Below are 18,407 nucleotides of genomic sequence, written 5' to 3'. Positions count from 1 at the left end.
AAACGGAAAATACATCAACAGGCAGACTACAGAAAAGCTTACTATCAAAGGTTAGAGGGGGGCTTTCTCAGAGGGCTTTTTACAGTTTTTCTATTCCCAATTAGCCGTTTAAGTGTACTTATTGAAAGTAGTAATTCTTTCATAGGCCGCCCTTTCTTAGTATTTGACGTTCCTTATATTGCGGTATGAGGCTTCGCAGTAGGTTGCAAACATTCATCACCCATGACTGTCCCCAATTGAGCTCAGAAGCTCAATGTCTATCATGACCTCTCTTTTAGAATGTCCAAGAGCAAGCAAACTATTCCTCCAGGAGAGGGCGCCAACAGACTACTAAAGAGATCATCATTACTCAAAGAAAACCCCAAAAACCAATGCATGATAGGAATAAACAGGTAACTTTCTTTGGAGTGGAAGCGGAGAGATCGCACCAGATGCCAATTCTAGATGTTATCACACCTGTGGTCACTGCAGCAGCAGGTGAATCCACTTTGTCCAAAAGGGATCTATTCCATTCAATTGCAAATGATCTAGATAAGACAGAGAACTGCAGCACGGGGACATAGCCGAGTTGGTCAGGTTGAGTGGTGATGAGTTTGCTATTTGGATGAATAAAGAAAGTCAAAAGTGTGAAAGATAAAAAACAAAAGGAGGAAGTGTGAAAAGTGAATGGGCCAAATTGAGGTGCATATGAAGACGTATGCTTTCTTCCAATTCATTAAATCGGGCTAATATGAATCAGGTGAATTGAGTTCTGCTTTTGGAAACTGGGTTAAGAAGGGGTGCACCGTTCCTGGAGGTACTGCAATACCAGGTCAATGCGTGGAGTGGACAGAGCAAGCTCTTTTTCCATCTCCCTGTTCTAAAAATCCATTTAATATATGGTCCCCAGATAGGGGACGTATCAGATATTAAACTGATAAGAACAGATACTACACTTGATCTTAGCCAAAAGGCCGAGAAGCGATAACCAGAATTGGTTTGGGCCTCGAGTGGCACCCTGGCCTATGCCGGACACATCTTAGGGAGAGAGAGCGAGAGGGAGACAAACCCACGCCTACACAAGACATTTTGTCACCCAAGCCAACCCTTGAAAAGGCTGCTTTGCAGAGCCAAAACAAGAAGAATGGTGCGTTTTGCAGCCGCCGCCCACTGCAATGAATCTGAATAACTCCTCCTTTAGGGCGCAAGCAACTCCCCTCCCCCTTGCAGTCTTTCCAATTCACGATACAAAAAGACGGACAGGACAGGTTGCCTGACTTTCCGTCACTGCCACCCTTTGCCATCCTTACCCGTAGAAAGCCCTTTCATCATCCCCAAACCCTAATCTTTTCCCTTTCCTTCCCAGCCCCCAAACCCTGCCCTCTGTACCTTTCTCACCACCCGCTTCCCTTCTCCTGTCATCCCCCTACCACCCGGGAAAAAAAGAGATTGCCCCCTCCTTCCACTAGCCCACCCTCCCACCCAAAGAACAACTTCTTCTGCGCAGCTTGTTTTCTAGGCAGCAGCGCTATTGTGATGTCATCGGGGGGCATTGTGACAAGCCGCCAGTGTTCCGTCTCTTCATGTTGTGCACAGTTCAAACGGAAAATACATCAACAGGCAGACTACAGAAAAGCTTACTATCAAAGGTTAGAGGGGGGCTTTCTCAGAGGGCTTTTTACAGTTTTTCTATTCCCAATTAGCCGTTTAAGTGTACTTATTGAAAGTAGTAATTCTTTCATAGGCCGCCCTTTCTTAGTATTTGACGTTCCTTATATTGCGGTATGAGGCTTCGCAGTAGGTTGCAAACATTCATCACCCATGACTGTCCCCAATTGAGCTCAGAAGCTCAATGTCTATCATGACCTCTCTTTTAGAATGTCCAAGAGCAAGCAAACTATTCCTCCAGGAGAGGGCGCCAACAGACTACTAAAGAGATCATCATTACTCAAAGAAAACCCCAAAAACCAATGCATGATAGGAATAAACAGGTAACTTTCTTTGGAGTGGAAGCGGAGAGATCGCACCAGATGCCAATTCTAGATGTTATCACACCTGTGGTCACTGCAGCAGCAGGTGAATCCACTTTGTCCAAAAGGGATCTATTCCATTCAATTGCAAATGATCTAGATAAGACAGAGAACTGCAGCACGGGGACATAGCCGAGTTGGTCAGGTTGAGTGGTGATGAGTTTGCTATTTGGATGAATAAAGAAAGTCAAAAGTGTGAAAGATAAAAAACAAAAGGAGGAAGTGTGAAAAGTGAATGGGCCAAATTGAGGTGCATATGAAGACGTATGCTTTCTTCCAATTCATTAAATCGGGCTAATATGAATCAGGTGAATTGAGTTCTGCTTTTGGAAACTGGGTTAAGAAGGGGTGCACCGTTCCTGGAGGTACTGCAATACCAGGTCAATGCGTGGAGTGGACAGAGCAAGCTCTTTTTCCATCTCCCTGTTCTAAAAATCCATTTAATATATGGTCCCCAGATAGGGGACGTATCAGATATTAAACTGATAAGAACAGATACTACACTTGATCTTAGCCAAAAGGCCGAGAAGCGATAACCAGAATTGGTTTGGGCCTCGAGTGGCACCCTGGCCTATGCCGGACACATCTTAGGGAGAGAGAGCGAGAGGGAGACAAACCCACGCCTACACAAGACATTTTGTCACCCAAGCCAACCCTTGAAAAGGCTGCTTTGCAGAGCCAAAACAAGAAGAATGGTGCGTTTTGCAGCCGCCGCCCACTGCAATGAATCTGAATAACTCCTCCTTTAGGGCGCAAGCAACTCCCCTCCCCCTTGCAGTCTTTCCAATTCACGATACAAAAAGACGGACAGGACAGGTTGCCTGACTTTCCGTCACTGCCACCCTTTGCCATCCTTACCCGTAGAAAGCCCTTTCATCATCCCCAAACCCTAATCTTTTCCCTTTCCTTCCCAGCCCCCAAACCCTGCCCTCTGTACCTTTCTCACCACCCGCTTCCCTTCTCCTGTCATCCCCCTACCACCCGGGAAAAAAAGAGATTGCCCCCTCCTTCCACTAGCCCACCCTCCCACCCAAAGAACAACTTCTTCTGCGCAGCTTGTTTTCTAGGCAGCAGCGCTATTGTGATGTCATCGGGGGGCATTGTGACAAGCCGCCAGTGTTCCGTCTCTTCATGTTGTGCACAGTTCAAACGGAAAATACATCAACAGGCAGACTACAGAAAAGCTTACTATCAAAGGTTAGAGGGGGGCTTTCTCAGAGGGCTTTTTACAGTTTTTCTATTCCCAATTAGCCGTTTAAGTGTACTTATTGAAAGTAGTAATTCTTTCATAGGCCGCCCTTTCTTAGTATTTGACGTTCCTTATATTGCGGTATGAGGCTTCGCAGTAGGTTGCAAACATTCATCACCCATGACTGTCCCCAATTGAGCTCAGAAGCTCAATGTCTATCATGACCTCTCTTTTAGAATGTCCAAGAGCAAGCAAACTATTCCTCCAGGAGAGGGCGCCAACAGACTACTAAAGAGATCATCATTACTCAAAGAAAACCCCAAAAACCAATGCATGATAGGAATAAACAGGTAACTTTCTTTGGAGTGGAAGCGGAGAGATCGCACCAGATGCCAATTCTAGATGTTATCACACCTGTGGTCACTGCAGCAGCAGGTGAATCCACTTTGTCCAAAAGGGATCTATTCCATTCAATTGCAAATGATCTAGATAAGACAGAGAACTGCAGCACGGGGACATAGCCGAGTTGGTCAGGTTGAGTGGTGATGAGTTTGCTATTTGGATGAATAAAGAAAGTCAAAAGTGTGAAAGATAAAAAACAAAAGGAGGAAGTGTGAAAAGTGAATGGGCCAAATTGAGGTGCATATGAAGACGTATGCTTTCTTCCAATTCATTAAATCGGGCTAATATGAATCAGGTGAATTGAGTTCTGCTTTTGGAAACTGGGTTAAGAAGGGGTGCACCGTTCCTGGAGGTACTGCAATACCAGGTCAATGCGTGGAGTGGACAGAGCAAGCTCTTTTTCCATCTCCCTGTTCTAAAAATCCATTTAATATATGGTCCCCAGATAGGGGACGTATCAGATATTAAACTGATAAGAACAGATACTACACTTGATCTTAGCCAAAAGGCCGAGAAGCGATAACCAGAATTGGTTTGGGCCTCGAGTGGCACCCTGGCCTATGCCGGACACATCTTAGGGAGAGAGAGCGAGAGGGAGACAAACCCACGCCTACACAAGACATTTTGTCACCCAAGCCAACCCTTGAAAAGGCTGCTTTGCAGAGCCAAAACAAGAAGAATGGTGCGTTTTGCAGCCGCCGCCCACTGCAATGAATCTGAATAACTCCTCCTTTAGGGCGCAAGCAACTCCCCTCCCCCTTGCAGTCTTTCCAATTCACGATACAAAAAGACGGACAGGACAGGTTGCCTGACTTTCCGTCACTGCCACCCTTTGCCATCCTTACCCGTAGAAAGCCCTTTCATCATCCCCAAACCCTAATCTTTTCCCTTTCCTTCCCAGCCCCCAAACCCTGCCCTCTGTACCTTTCTCACCACCCGCTTCCCTTCTCCTGTCATCCCCCTACCACCCGGGAAAAAAAGAGATTGCCCCCTCCTTCCACTAGCCCACCCTCCCACCCAAAGAACAACTTCTTCTGCGCAGCTTGTTTTCTAGGCAGCAGCGCTATTGTGATGTCATCGGGGGGCATTGTGACAAGCCGCCAGTGTTCCGTCTCTTCATGTTGTGCACAGTTCAAACGGAAAATACATCAACAGGCAGACTACAGAAAAGCTTACTATCAAAGGTTAGAGGGGGGCTTTCTCAGAGGGCTTTTTACAGTTTTTCTATTCCCAATTAGCCGTTTAAGTGTACTTATTGAAAGTAGTAATTCTTTCATAGGCCGCCCTTTCTTAGTATTTGACGTTCCTTATATTGCGGTATGAGGCTTCGCAGTAGGTTGCAAACATTCATCACCCATGACTGTCCCCAATTGAGCTCAGAAGCTCAATGTCTATCATGACCTCTCTTTTAGAATGTCCAAGAGCAAGCAAACTATTCCTCCAGGAGAGGGCGCCAACAGACTACTAAAGAGATCATCATTACTCAAAGAAAACCCCAAAAACCAATGCATGATAGGAATAAACAGGTAACTTTCTTTGGAGTGGAAGCGGAGAGATCGCACCAGATGCCAATTCTAGATGTTATCACACCTGTGGTCACTGCAGCAGCAGGTGAATCCACTTTGTCCAAAAGGGATCTATTCCATTCAATTGCAAATGATCTAGATAAGACAGAGAACTGCAGCACGGGGACATAGCCGAGTTGGTCAGGTTGAGTGGTGATGAGTTTGCTATTTGGATGAATAAAGAAAGTCAAAAGTGTGAAAGATAAAAAACAAAAGGAGGAAGTGTGAAAAGTGAATGGGCCAAATTGAGGTGCATATGAAGACGTATGCTTTCTTCCAATTCATTAAATCGGGCTAATATGAATCAGGTGAATTGAGTTCTGCTTTTGGAAACTGGGTTAAGAAGGGGTGCACCGTTCCTGGAGGTACTGCAATACCAGGTCAATGCGTGGAGTGGACAGAGCAAGCTCTTTTTCCATCTCCCTGTTCTAAAAATCCATTTAATATATGGTCCCCAGATAGGGGACGTATCAGATATTAAACTGATAAGAACAGATACTACACTTGATCTTAGCCAAAAGGCCGAGAAGCGATAACCAGAATTGGTTTGGGCCTCGAGTGGCACCCTGGCCTATGCCGGACACATCTTAGGGAGAGAGAGCGAGAGGGAGACAAACCCACGCCTACACAAGACATTTTGTCACCCAAGCCAACCCTTGAAAAGGCTGCTTTGCAGAGCCAAAACAAGAAGAATGGTGCGTTTTGCAGCCGCCGCCCACTGCAATGAATCTGAATAACTCCTCCTTTAGGGCGCAAGCAACTCCCCTCCCCCTTGCAGTCTTTCCAATTCACGATACAAAAAGACGGACAGGACAGGTTGCCTGACTTTCCGTCACTGCCACCCTTTGCCATCCTTACCCGTAGAAAGCCCTTTCATCATCCCCAAACCCTAATCTTTTCCCTTTCCTTCCCAGCCCCCAAACCCTGCCCTCTGTACCTTTCTCACCACCCGCTTCCCTTCTCCTGTCATCCCCCTACCACCCGGGAAAAAAAGAGATTGCCCCCTCCTTCCACTAGCCCACCCTCCCACCCAAATAACAACTTCTTCTGCGCAGCTTGTTTTCTAGGCAGCAGCGCTATTGTGATGTCATCGGGGGGCATTGTGACAAGCCGCCAGTGTTCCGTCTCTTCATGTTGTTCACAGTTCAAACGGAAAATACATCAACAGGCAGACTACAGAAAAGCTTACTATCAAAGGTTAGAGGGGGGCTTTCTCAGAGGGCTTTTTACAGTTTTTCTATTCCCAATTAGCCGTTTAAGTGTACTTATTGAAAGTAGTAATTCTTTCATAGGCCGCCCTTTCTTAGTATTTGACGTTCCTTATATTGCGGTATGAGGCTTCGCAGTAGGTTGCAAACATTCATCACCCATGACTGTCCCCAATTGAGCTCAGAAGCTCAATGTCTATCATGACCTCTCTTTTAGAATGTCCAAGAGCAAGCAAACTATTCCTCCAGGAGAGGGCGCCAACAGACTACTAAAGAGATCATCATTACTCAAAGAAAACCCCAAAAACCAATGCATGATAGGAATAAACAGGTAACTTTCTTTGGAGTGGAAGCGGAGAGATCGCACCAGATGCCAATTCTAGATGTTATCACACCTGTGGTCACTGCAGCAGCAGGTGAATCCACTTTGTCCAAAAGGGATCTATTCCATTCAATTGCAAATGATCTAGATAAGACAGAGAACTGCAGCACGGGGACATAGCCGAGTTGGTCAGGTTGAGTGGTGATGAGTTTGCTATTTGGATGAATAAAGAAAGTCAAAAGTGTGAAAGATAAAAAACAAAAGGAGGAAGTGTGAAAAGTGAATGGGCCAAATTGAGGTGCATATGAAGACGTATGCTTTCTTCCAATTCATTAAATCGGGCTAATATGAATCAGGTGAATTGAGTTCTGCTTTTGGAAACTGGGTTAAGAAGGGGTGCACCGTTCCTGGAGGTACTGCAATACCAGGTCAATGCGTGGAGTGGACAGAGCAAGCTCTTTTTCCATCTCCCTGTTCTAAAAATCCATTTAATATATGGTCCCCAGATAGGGGACGTATCAGATATTAAACTGATAAGAACAGATACTACACTTGATCTTAGCCAAAAGGCCGAGAAGCGATAACCAGAATTGGTTTGGGCCTCGAGTGGCACCCTGGCCTATGCCGGACACATCTTAGGGAGAGAGAGCGAGAGGGAGACAAACCCACGCCTACACAAGACATTTTGTCACCCAAGCCAACCCTTGAAAAGGCTGCTTTGCAGAGCCAAAACAAGAAGAATGGTGCGTTTTGCAGCCGCCGCCCACTGCAATGAATCTGAATAACTCCTCCTTTAGGGCGCAAGCAACTCCCCTCCCCCTTGCAGTCTTTCCAATTCACGATACAAAAAGACGGACAGGACAGGTTGCCTGACTTTCCGTCACTGCCACCCTTTGCCATCCTTACCCGTAGAAAGCCCTTTCATCATCCCCAAACCCTAATCTTTTCCCTTTCCTTCCCAGCCCCCAAACCCTGCCCTCTGTACCTTTCTCACCACCCGCTTCCCTTCTCCTGTCATCCCCCTACCACCCGGGAAAAAAAGAGATTGCCCCCTCCTTCCACTAGCCCACCCTCCCACCCAAAGAACAACTTCTTCTGCGCAGCTTGTTTTCTAGGCAGCAGCGCTATTGTGATGTCATCGGGGGGCATTGTGACAAGCCGCCAGTGTTCCGTCTCTTCATGTTGTGCACAGTTCAAACGGAAAATACATCAACAGGCAGACTACAGAAAAGCTTACTATCAAAGGTTAGAGGGGGGCTTTCTCAGAGGGCTTTTTACAGTTTTTCTATTCCCAATTAGCCGTTTAAGTGTACTTATTGAAAGTAGTAATTCTTTCATAGGCCGCCCTTTCTTAGTATTTGACGTTCCTTATATTGCGGTATGAGGCTTCGCAGTAGGTTGCAAACATTCATCACCCATGACTGTCCCCAATTGAGCTCAGAAGCTCAATGTCTATCATGACCTCTCTTTTAGAATGTCCAAGAGCAAGCAAACTATTCCTCCAGGAGAGGGCGCCAACAGACTACTAAAGAGATCATCATTACTCAAAGAAAACCCCAAAAACCAATGCATGATAGGAATAAACAGGTAACTTTCTTTGGAGTGGAAGCGGAGAGATCGCACCAGATGCCAATTCTAGATGTTATCACACCTGTGGTCACTGCAGCAGCAGGTGAATCCACTTTGTCCAAAAGGGATCTATTCCATTCAATTGCAAATGATCTAGATAAGACAGAGAACTGCAGCACGGGGACATAGCCGAGTTGGTCAGGTTGAGTGGTGATGAGTTTGCTATTTGGATGAATAAAGAAAGTCAAAAGTGTGAAAGATAAAAAACAAAAGGAGGAAGTGTGAAAAGTGAATGGGCCAAATTGAGGTGCATATGAAGACGTATGCTTTCTTCCAATTCATTAAATCGGGCTAATATGAATCAGGTGAATTGAGTTCTGCTTTTGGAAACTGGGTTAAGAAGGGGTGCACCGTTCCTGGAGGTACTGCAATACCAGGTCAATGCGTGGAGTGGACAGAGCAAGCTCTTTTTCCATCTCCCTGTTCTAAAAATCCATTTAATATATGGTCCCCAGATAGGGGACGTATCAGATATTAAACTGATAAGAACAGATACTACACTTGATCTTAGCCAAAAGGCCGAGAAGCGATAACCAGAATTGGTTTGGGCCTCGAGTGGCACCCTGGCCTATGCCGGACACATCTTAGGGAGAGAGAGCGAGAGGGAGACAAACCCACGCCTACACAAGACATTTTGTCACCCAAGCCAACCCTTGAAAAGGCTGCTTTGCAGAGCCAAAACAAGAAGAATGGTGCGTTTTGCAGCCGCCGCCCACTGCAATGAATCTGAATAACTCCTCCTTTAGGGCGCAAGCAACTCCCCTCCCCCTTGCAGTCTTTCCAATTCACGATACAAAAAGACGGACAGGACAGGTTGCCTGACTTTCCGTCACTGCCACCCTTTGCCATCCTTACCCGTAGAAAGCCCTTTCATCATCCCCAAACCCTAATCTTTTCCCTTTCCTTCCCAGCCCCCAAACCCTGCCCTCTGTACCTTTCTCACCACCCGCTTCCCTTCTCCTGTCATCCCCCTACCACCCGGGAAAAAAAGAGATTGCCCCCTCCTTCCACTAGCCCACCCTCCCACCCAAAGAACAACTTCTTCTGCGCAGCTTGTTTTCTAGGCAGCAGCGCTATTGTGATGTCATCGGGGGGCATTGTGACAAGCCGCCAGTGTTCCGTCTCTTCATGTTGTGCACAGTTCAAACGGAAAATACATCAACAGGCAGACTACAGAAAAGCTTACTATCAAAGGTTAGAGGGGGGCTTTCTCAGAGGGCTTTTTACAGTTTTTCTATTCCCAATTAGCCGTTTAAGTGTACTTATTGAAAGTAGTAATTCTTTCATAGGCCGCCCTTTCTTAGTATTTGACGTTCCTTATATTGCGGTATGAGGCTTCGCAGTAGGTTGCAAACATTCATCACCCATGACTGTCCCCAATTGAGCTCAGAAGCTCAATGTCTATCATGACCTCTCTTTTAGAATGTCCAAGAGCAAGCAAACTATTCCTCCAGGAGAGGGCGCCAACAGACTACTAAAGAGATCATCATTACTCAAAGAAAACCCCAAAAACCAATGCATGATAGGAATAAACAGGTAACTTTCTTTGGAGTGGAAGCGGAGAGATCGCACCAGATGCCAATTCTAGATGTTATCACACCTGTGGTCACTGCAGCAGCAGGTGAATCCACTTTGTCCAAAAGGGATCTATTCCATTCAATTGCAAATGATCTAGATAAGACAGAGAACTGCAGCACGGGGACATAGCCGAGTTGGTCAGGTTGAGTGGTGATGAGTTTGCTATTTGGATGAATAAAGAAAGTCAAAAGTGTGAAAGATAAAAAACAAAAGGAGGAAGTGTGAAAAGTGAATGGGCCAAATTGAGGTGCATATGAAGACGTATGCTTTCTTCCAATTCATTAAATCGGGCTAATATGAATCAGGTGAATTGAGTTCTGCTTTTGGAAACTGGGTTAAGAAGGGGTGCACCGTTCCTGGAGGTACTGCAATACCAGGTCAATGCGTGGAGTGGACAGAGCAAGCTCTTTTTCCATCTCCCTGTTCTAAAAATCCATTTAATATATGGTCCCCAGATAGGGGACGTATCAGATATTAAACTGATAAGAACAGATACTACACTTGATCTTAGCCAAAAGGCCGAGAAGCGATAACCAGAATTGGTTTGGGCCTCGAGTGGCACCCTGGCCTATGCCGGACACATCTTAGGGAGAGAGAGCGAGAGGGAGACAAACCCACGCCTACACAAGACATTTTGTCACCCAAGCCAACCCTTGAAAAGGCTGCTTTGCAGAGCCAAAACAAGAAGAATGGTGCGTTTTGCAGCCGCCGCCCACTGCAATGAATCTGAATAACTCCTCCTTTAGGGCGCAAGCAACTCCCCTCCCCCTTGCAGTCTTTCCAATTCACGATACAAAAAGACGGACAGGACAGGTTGCCTGACTTTCCGTCACTGCCACCCTTTGCCATCCTTACCCGTAGAAAGCCCTTTCATCATCCCCAAACCCTAATCTTTTCCCTTTCCTTCCCAGCCCCCAAACCCTGCCCTCTGTACCTTTCTCACCACCCGCTTCCCTTCTCCTGTCATCCCCCTACCACCCGGGAAAAAAAGAGATTGCCCCCTCCTTCCACTAGCCCACCCTCCCACCCAAAGAACAACTTCTTCTGCGCAGCTTGTTTTCTAGGCAGCAGCGCTATTGTGATGTCATCGGGGGGCATTGTGACAAGCCGCCAGTGTTCCGTCTCTTCATGTTGTGCACAGTTCAAACGGAAAATACATCAACAGGCAGACTACAGAAAAGCTTACTATCAAAGGTTAGAGGGGGGCTTTCTCAGAGGGCTTTTTACAGTTTTTCTATTCCCAATTAGCCGTTTAAGTGTACTTATTGAAAGTAGTAATTCTTTCATAGGCCGCCCTTTCTTAGTATTTGACGTTCCTTATATTGCGGTATGAGGCTTCGCAGTAGGTTGCAAACATTCATCACCCATGACTGTCCCCAATTGAGCTCAGAAGCTCAATGTCTATCATGACCTCTCTTTTAGAATGTCCAAGAGCAAGCAAACTATTCCTCCAGGAGAGGGCGCCAACAGACTACTAAAGAGATCATCATTACTCAAAGAAAACCCCAAAAACCAATGCATGATAGGAATAAACAGGTAACTTTCTTTGGAGTGGAAGCGGAGAGATCGCACCAGATGCCAATTCTAGATGTTATCACACCTGTGGTCACTGCAGCAGCAGGTGAATCCACTTTGTCCAAAAGGGATCTATTCCATTCAATTGCAAATGATCTAGATAAGACAGAGAACTGCAGCACGGGGACATAGCCGAGTTGGTCAGGTTGAGTGGTGATGAGTTTGCTATTTGGATGAATAAAGAAAGTCAAAAGTGTGAAAGATAAAAAACAAAAGGAGGAAGTGTGAAAAGTGAATGGGCCAAATTGAGGTGCATATGAAGACGTATGCTTTCTTCCAATTCATTAAATCGGGCTAATATGAATCAGGTGAATTGAGTTCTGCTTTTGGAAACTGGGTTAAGAAGGGGTGCACCGTTCCTGGAGGTACTGCAATACCAGGTCAATGCGTGGAGTGGACAGAGCAAGCTCTTTTTCCATCTCCCTGTTCTAAAAATCCATTTAATATATGGTCCCCAGATAGGGGACGTATCAGATATTAAACTGATAAGAACAGATACTACACTTGATCTTAGCCAAAAGGCCGAGAAGCGATAACCAGAATTGGTTTGGGCCTCGAGTGGCACCCTGGCCTATGCCGGACACATCTTAGGGAGAGAGAGCGAGAGGGAGACAAACCCACGCCTACACAAGACATTTTGTCACCCAAGCCAACCCTTGAAAAGGCTGCTTTGCAGAGCCAAAACAAGAAGAATGGTGCGTTTTGCAGCCGCCGCCCACTGCAATGAATCTGAATAACTCCTCCTTTAGGGCGCAAGCAACTCCCCTCCCCCTTGCAGTCTTTCCAATTCACGATACAAAAAGACGGACAGGACAGGTTGCCTGACTTTCCGTCACTGCCACCCTTTGCCATCCTTACCCGTAGAAAGCCCTTTCATCATCCCCAAACCCTAATCTTTTCCCTTTCCTTCCCAGCCCCCAAACCCTGCCCTCTGTACCTTTCTCACCACCCGCTTCCCTTCTCCTGTCATCCCCCTACCACCCGGGAAAAAAAGAGATTGCCCCCTCCTTCCACTAGCCCACCCTCCCACCCAAAGAACAACTTCTTCTGCGCAGCTTGTTTTCTAGGCAGCAGCGCTATTGTGATGTCATCGGGGGGCATTGTGACAAGCCGCCAGTGTTCCGTCTCTTCATGTTGTGCACAGTTCAAACGGAAAATACATCAACAGGCAGACTACAGAAAAGCTTACTATCAAAGGTTAGAGGGGGGCTTTCTCAGAGGGCTTTTTACAGTTTTTCTATTCCCAATTAGCCGTTTAAGTGTACTTATTGAAAGTAGTAATTCTTTCATAGGCCGCCCTTTCTTAGTATTTGACGTTCCTTATATTGCGGTATGAGGCTTCGCAGTAGGTTGCAAACATTCATCACCCATGACTGTCCCCAATTGAGCTCAGAAGCTCAATGTCTATCATGACCTCTCTTTTAGAATGTCCAAGAGCAAGCAAACTATTCCTCCAGGAGAGGGCGCCAACAGACTACTAAAGAGATCATCATTACTCAAAGAAAACCCCAAAAACCAATGCATGATAGGAATAAACAGGTAACTTTCTTTGGAGTGGAAGCGGAGAGATCGCACCAGATGCCAATTCTAGATGTTATCACACCTGTGGTCACTGCAGCAGCAGGTGAATCCACTTTGTCCAAAAGGGATCTATTCCATTCAATTGCAAATGATCTAGATAAGACAGAGAACTGCAGCACGGGGACATAGCCGAGTTGGTCAGGTTGAGTGGTGATGAGTTTGCTATTTGGATGAATAAAGAAAGTCAAAAGTGTGAAAGATAAAAAACAAAAGGAGGAAGTGTGAAAAGTGAATGGGCCAAATTGAGGTGCATATGAAGACGTATGCTTTCTTCCAATTCATTAAATCGGGCTAATATGAATCAGGTGAATTGAGTTCTGCTTTTGGAAACTGGGTTAAGAAGGGGTGCACCGTTCCTGGAGGTACTGCAATACCAGGTCAATGCGTGGAGTGGACAGAGCAAGCTCTTTTTCCATCTCCCTGTTCTAAAAATCCATTTAATATATGGTCCCCAGATAGGGGACGTATCAGATATTAAACTGATAAGAACAGATACTACACTTGATCTTAGCCAAAAGGCCGAGAAGCGATAACCAGAATTGGTTTGGGCCTCGAGTGGCACCCTGGCCTATGCCGGACACATCTTAGGGAGAGAGAGCGAGAGGGAGACAAACCCACGCCTACACAAGACATTTTGTCACCCAAGCCAACCCTTGAAAAGGCTGCTTTGCAGAGCCAAAACAAGAAGAATGGTGCGTTTTGCAGCCGCCGCCCACTGCAATGAATCTGAATAACTCCTCCTTTAGGGCGCAAGCAACTCCCCTCCCCCTTGCAGTCTTTCCAATTCACGATACAAAAAGACGGACAGGACAGGTTGCCTGACTTTCCGTCACTGCCACCCTTTGCCATCCTTACCCGTAGAAAGCCCTTTCATCATCCCCAAACCCTAATCTTTTCCCTTTCCTTCCCAGCCCCCAAACCCTGCCCTCTGTACCTTTCTCACCACCCGCTTCCCTTCTCCTGTCATCCCCCTACCACCCGGGAAAAAAAGAGATTGCCCCCTCCTTCCACTAGCCCACCCTCCCACCCAAAGAACAACTTCTTCTGCGCAGCTTGTTTTCTAGGCAGCAGCGCTATTGTGATGTCATCGGGGGGCATTGTGACAAGCCGCCAGTGTTCCGTCTCTTCATGTTGTGCACAGTTCAAACGGAAAATACATCAACAGGCAGACTACAGAAAAGCTTACTATCAAAGGTTAGAGGGGGGCTTTCTCAGAGGGCTTTTTACAGTTTTTCTATTCCCAATTAGCCGTTTAAGTGTACTTATTGAAAGTAGTAATTCTTTCATAGGCCGCCCTTTCTTAGTATTTGACGTTCCTTATATTGCGGTATGAGGCTTCGCAGTAGGTTGCAAACATTCATCACCCATGACTGTCCCCAATTGAGCTCAGAAGCTCAATGTCTATCATGACCTCTCTTTTAGAATGTCCAAGAGCAAGCAAACTATTCCTCCAGGAGAGGGCGCCAACAGACTACTAAAGAGATCATCATTACTCAAAGAAAACCCCAAAAACCAATGCATGATAGGAATAAACAGGTAACTTTCTTTGGAGTGGAAGCGGAGAGATCGCACCAGATGCCAATTCTAGATGTTATCACACCTGTGGTCACTGCAGCAGCAGGTGAATCCACTTTGTCCAAAAGGGATCTATTCCATTCAATTGCAAATGATCTAGATAAGACAGAGAACTGCAGCACGGGGACATAGCCGAGTTGGTCAGGTTGAGTGGTGATGAGTTTGCTATTTGGATGAATAAAGAAAGTCAAAAGTGTGAAAGATAAAAAACAAAAGGAGGAAGTGTGAAAAGTGAATGGGCCAAATTGAGGTGCATATGAAGACGTATGCTTTCTTCCAATTCATTAAATCGGGCTAATATGAATCAGGTGAATTGAGTTCTGCTTTTGGAAACTGGGTTAAGAAGGGGTGCACCGTTCCTGGAGGTACTGCAATACCAGGTCAATGCGTGGAGTGGACAGAGCAAGCTCTTTTTCCATCTCCCTGTTCTAAAAATCCATTTAATATATGGTCCCCAGATAGGGGACGTATCAGATATTAAACTGATAAGAACAGATACTACACTTGATCTTAGCCAAAAGGCCGAGAAGCGATAACCAGAATTGGTTTGGGCCTCGAGTGGCACCCTGGCCTATGCCGGACACATCTTAGGGAGAGAGAGCGAGAGGGAGACAAACCCACGCCTACACAAGACATTTTGTCACCCAAGCCAACCCTTGAAAAGGCTGCTTTGCAGAGCCAAAACAAGAAGAATGGTGCGTTTTGCAGCCGCCGCCCACTGCAATGAATCTGAATAACTCCTCCTTTAGGGCGCAAGCAACTCCCCTCCCCCTTGCAGTCTTTCCAATTCACGATACAAAAAGACGGACAGGACAGGTTGCCTGACTTTCCGTCACTGCCACCCTTTGCCATCCTTACCCGTAGAAAGCCCTTTCATCATCCCCAAACCCTAATCTTTTCCCTTTCCTTCCCAGCCCCCAAACCCTGCCCTCTGTACCTTTCTCACCACCCGCTTCCCTTCTCCTGTCATCCCCCTACCACCCGGGAAAAAAAGAGATTGCCCCCTCCTTCCACTAGCCCACCCTCCCACCCAAAGAACAACTTCTTCTGCGCAGCTTGTTTTCTAGGCAGCAGCGCTATTGTGATGTCATCGGGGGGCATTGTGACAAGCCGCCAGTGTTCCGTCTCTTCATGTTGTGCACAGTTCAAACGGAAAATACATCAACAGGCAGACTACAGAAAAGCTTACTATCAAAGGTTAGAGGGGGGCTTTCTCAGAGGGCTTTTTACAGTTTTTCTATTCCCAATTAGCCGTTTAAGTGTACTTATTGAAAGTAGTAATTCTTTCATAGGCCGCCCTTTCTTAGTATTTGACGTTCCTTATATTGCGGTATGAGGCTTCGCAGTAGGTTGCAAACATTCATCACCCATGACTGTCCCCAATTGAGCTCAGAAGCTCAATGTCTATCATGACCTCTCTTTTAGAATGTCCAAGAGCAAGCAAACTATTCCTCCAGGAGAGGGCGCCAACAGACTACTAAAGAGATCATCATTACTCAAAGAAAACCCCAAAAACCAATGCATGATAGGAATAAACAGGTAACTTTCTTTGGAGTGGAAGCGGAGAGATCGCACCAGATGCCAATTCTAGATGTTATCACACCTGTGGTCACTGCAGCAGCAGGTGAATCCACTTTGTCCAAAAGGGATCTATTCCATTCAATTGCAAATGATCTAGATAAGACAGAGAACTGCAGCACGGGGACATAGCCGAGTTGGTCAGGTTGAGTGGTGATGAGTTTGCTATTTGGATGAATAAAGAAAGTCAAAAGTGTGAAAGATAAAAAACAAAAGGAGGAAGTGTGAAAAGTGAATGGGCCAAATTGAGGTGCATATGAAGACGTATGCTTTCTTCCAATTCATTAAATCGGGCTAATATGAATCAGGTGAATTGAGTTCTGCTTTTGGAAACTGGGTTAAGAAGGGGTGCACCGTTCCTGGAGGTACTGCAATACCAGGTCAATGCGTGGAGTGGACAGAGCAAGCTCTTTTTCCATCTCCCTGTTCTAAAAATCCATTTAATATATGGTCCCCAGATAGGGGACGTATCAGATATTAAACTGATAAGAACAGATACTACACTTGATCTTAGCCAAAAGGCCGAGAAGCGATAACCAGAATTGGTTTGGGCCTCGAGTGGCACCCTGGCCTATGCCGGACACATCTTAGGGAGAGAGAGCGAGAGGGAGACAAACCCACGCCTACACAAGACATTTTGTCACCCAAGCCAACCCTTGAAAAGGCTGCTTTGCAGAGCCAAAACAAGAAGAATGGTGCGTTTTGCAGCCGCCGCCCACTGCAATGAATCTGAATAACTCCTCCTTTAGGGCGCAAGCAACTCCCCTCCCCCTTGCAGTCTTTCCAATTCACGATACAAAAAGACGGACAGGACAGGTTGCCTGACTTTCCGTCACTGCCACCCTTTGCCATCCTTACCCGTAGAAAGCCCTTTCATCATCCCCAAACCCTAATCTTTTCCCTTTCCTTCCCAGCCCCCAAACCCTGCCCTCTGTACCTTTCTCACCACCCGCTTCCCTTCTCCTGTCATCCCCCTACCACCCGGGAAAAAAAGAGATTGCCCCCTCCTTCCACTAGCCCACCCTCCCACCCAAAGAACAACTTCTTCTGCGCAGCTTGTTTTCTAGGCAGCAGCGCTATTGTGATGTCATCGGGGGGCATTGTGACAAGCCGCCAGTGTTCCGTCTCTTCATGTTGTGCACAGTTCAAACGGAAAATACATCAACAGGCAGACTACAGAAAAGCTTACTATCAAAGGTTAGAGGGGGGCTTTCTCAGAGGGCTTTTTACAGTTTTTCTATTCCCAATTAGCCGTTTAAGTGTACTTATTGAAAGTAGTAATTCTTTCATAGGCCGCCCTTTCTTAGTATTTGACGTTCCTTATATTGCGGTATGAGGCTTCGCAGTAGGTTGCAAACATTCATCACCCATGACTGTCCCCAATTGAGCTCAGAAGCTCAATGTCTATCATGACCTCTCTTTTAGAATGTCCAAGAGCAAGCAAACTATTCCTCCAGGAGAGGGCGCCAACAGACTACTAAAGAGATCATCATTACTCAAAGAAAACCCCAAAAACCAATGCATGATAGGAATAAACAGGTAACTTTCTTTGGAGTGGAAGCGGAGAGATCGCACCAGATGCCAATTCTAGATGTTATCACACCTGTGGTCACTGCAGCAGCAGGTGAATCCACTTTGTCCAAAAGGGATCTATTCCATTCAATTGCAAATGATCTAGATAAGACAGAGAACTGCAGCACGGGGACATAGCCGAGTTGGTCAGGTTGAGTGGTGATGAGTTTGCTATTTGGATGAATAAAGAAAGTCAAAAGTGTGAAAGATAAAAAACAAAAGGAGGAAGTGTGAAAAGAGAATGGGCCAAATTGAGGTGCATATGAAGACGTATGCTTTCTTCCAATTCATTAAATCGGGCTAATATGAATCAGGTGAATTGAGTTCTGCTTTTGGAAACTGGGTTAAGAAGGGGTGCACCGTTCCTGGAGGTACTGCAATACCAGGTCAATGCGTGGAGTGGACAGAGCAAGCTCTTTTTCCATCTCCCTGTTCTAAAAATCCATTTAATATATGGTCCCCAGATAGGGGACGTATCAGATATTAAACTGATAAGAACAGATACTACACTTGATCTTAGCCAAAAGGCCGAGAAGCGATAACCAGAATTGGTTTGGGCCTCGAGTGGCACCCTGGCCTATGCCGGACACATCTTAGGGAGAGAGAGCGAGAGGGAGACAAACC

The 18,407-nt window shown here is 46.1% G+C and overlaps 12 non-coding genes across 12 annotated transcripts; all 12 read right to left on the bottom strand.

The window, feature by feature from the left end:
- Positions 1-774: 774 nt before the first annotated feature.
- On the bottom strand, positions 775-965 carry LOC142274570 (U2 spliceosomal RNA). The gene has a single exon (XR_012738857.1). It is a non-coding gene; the product is annotated as a U2 spliceosomal RNA (small nuclear RNA).
- Positions 966-2,352: 1,387 nt separating this feature from the next.
- LOC142274569 (U2 spliceosomal RNA) lies at positions 2,353-2,543 on the bottom strand. Its single transcript, XR_012738856.1, has one exon. It is a non-coding gene; the product is annotated as a U2 spliceosomal RNA (small nuclear RNA).
- A 1,387-nt stretch (positions 2,544-3,930) lies between these two features.
- LOC142274568 (U2 spliceosomal RNA) lies at positions 3,931-4,121 on the bottom strand. Its single transcript, XR_012738855.1, has one exon. It is a non-coding gene; the product is annotated as a U2 spliceosomal RNA (small nuclear RNA).
- Positions 4,122-5,508: 1,387 nt separating this feature from the next.
- LOC142274567 (U2 spliceosomal RNA) lies at positions 5,509-5,699 on the bottom strand. Its single transcript, XR_012738854.1, has one exon. It is a non-coding gene; the product is annotated as a U2 spliceosomal RNA (small nuclear RNA).
- A 1,387-nt stretch (positions 5,700-7,086) lies between these two features.
- LOC142274565 (U2 spliceosomal RNA) lies at positions 7,087-7,277 on the bottom strand. The gene has a single exon (XR_012738853.1). It is a non-coding gene; the product is annotated as a U2 spliceosomal RNA (small nuclear RNA).
- Positions 7,278-8,664: 1,387 nt separating this feature from the next.
- On the bottom strand, positions 8,665-8,855 carry LOC142274564 (U2 spliceosomal RNA). Its single transcript, XR_012738852.1, has one exon. It is a non-coding gene; the product is annotated as a U2 spliceosomal RNA (small nuclear RNA).
- A 1,387-nt stretch (positions 8,856-10,242) lies between these two features.
- Positions 10,243-10,433, bottom strand: LOC142274563 (U2 spliceosomal RNA). Its single transcript, XR_012738851.1, has one exon. It is a non-coding gene; the product is annotated as a U2 spliceosomal RNA (small nuclear RNA).
- A 1,387-nt stretch (positions 10,434-11,820) lies between these two features.
- Positions 11,821-12,011, bottom strand: LOC142274604 (U2 spliceosomal RNA). Its single transcript, XR_012738888.1, has one exon. It is a non-coding gene; the product is annotated as a U2 spliceosomal RNA (small nuclear RNA).
- Positions 12,012-13,398: 1,387 nt separating this feature from the next.
- LOC142274598 (U2 spliceosomal RNA) lies at positions 13,399-13,589 on the bottom strand. The gene has a single exon (XR_012738884.1). It is a non-coding gene; the product is annotated as a U2 spliceosomal RNA (small nuclear RNA).
- Positions 13,590-14,976: 1,387 nt separating this feature from the next.
- Positions 14,977-15,167, bottom strand: LOC142274586 (U2 spliceosomal RNA). Its single transcript, XR_012738873.1, has one exon. It is a non-coding gene; the product is annotated as a U2 spliceosomal RNA (small nuclear RNA).
- A 1,387-nt stretch (positions 15,168-16,554) lies between these two features.
- LOC142274574 (U2 spliceosomal RNA) lies at positions 16,555-16,745 on the bottom strand. The gene has a single exon (XR_012738862.1). It is a non-coding gene; the product is annotated as a U2 spliceosomal RNA (small nuclear RNA).
- Positions 16,746-18,132: 1,387 nt separating this feature from the next.
- LOC142274562 (U2 spliceosomal RNA) lies at positions 18,133-18,323 on the bottom strand. The gene has a single exon (XR_012738850.1). It is a non-coding gene; the product is annotated as a U2 spliceosomal RNA (small nuclear RNA).
- Positions 18,324-18,407: the final 84 nt, after the last annotated feature.

This window comes from Anomaloglossus baeobatrachus, unplaced genomic scaffold (genome assembly GCF_048569485.1).
Source record: "Anomaloglossus baeobatrachus isolate aAnoBae1 unplaced genomic scaffold, aAnoBae1.hap1 Scaffold_3732, whole genome shotgun sequence".
Taxonomy (NCBI): Eukaryota; Metazoa; Chordata; class Amphibia; order Anura; family Aromobatidae; genus Anomaloglossus; species Anomaloglossus baeobatrachus.
Note: the sequence above shows the minus strand (reverse complement) of the source record. Positions and strands in the feature narration are given on the sequence as shown.